This window comes from Penaeus monodon, chromosome 34 (genome assembly GCF_015228065.2).
Source record: "Penaeus monodon isolate SGIC_2016 chromosome 34, NSTDA_Pmon_1, whole genome shotgun sequence".
NCBI classification, from domain to species: domain Eukaryota; kingdom Metazoa; phylum Arthropoda; class Malacostraca; order Decapoda; family Penaeidae; genus Penaeus; species Penaeus monodon.
In genome coordinates this window covers 6,455,442-6,455,881 of record NC_051419.1, presented here as the reverse complement: position 1 = coordinate 6,455,881, position 440 = coordinate 6,455,442, and the positions used below count along the sequence as shown (strand labels likewise).

The 440-nt window shown below is 39.8% G+C and overlaps 1 protein-coding gene across 1 annotated transcript in view; it reads left to right on the top strand.

The window, feature by feature from the left end:
• LOC119594799 overlaps nucleotides 1-440 on the top strand; it is a 139,930-nt gene that overhangs the window by 14,354 nt on the left and 125,136 nt on the right. The gene's annotated exons all lie outside the window — the stretch shown is intronic.

Below are 440 nucleotides of genomic sequence, written 5' to 3'. Positions count from 1 at the left end.
ACAGTTTTTCTCTCCTTTCCTTGCCGTTCTTCCTTTCTTGCCTATTCTTATTTTTTACCTATTCATTCCTTACATTTTTTTTGTGTGTGTTCGCCGTTTTTATCTATGCTATCCTCTCCCTCCTCTCTTTTTTTCGTTATTTCCTTAATCTATTAATCTCCTATCTCCCCCTTATTTCTTTTATCCGCTAATCTTTCCTTTACCTCACGTTCTTACCTGTCACTCTCCCTCTTACCTGTCACTCATCCTTCTTTTTTTCCTCTCTTACCTGTCATCCGTCCCCTTTCTCTCTTCCTTCTTATCCATCACTCCCCTCTCCTCTTCTCTCCTCTTTCTCTCTTCACTATTCTACTTTTTTTTCCCTTCCTTATTAATCCTTCCTTTCCTCTCCCTATCTTACATTCTCTCCCTTCTCCTCCTCCTCCTCATTTTGTCTATTG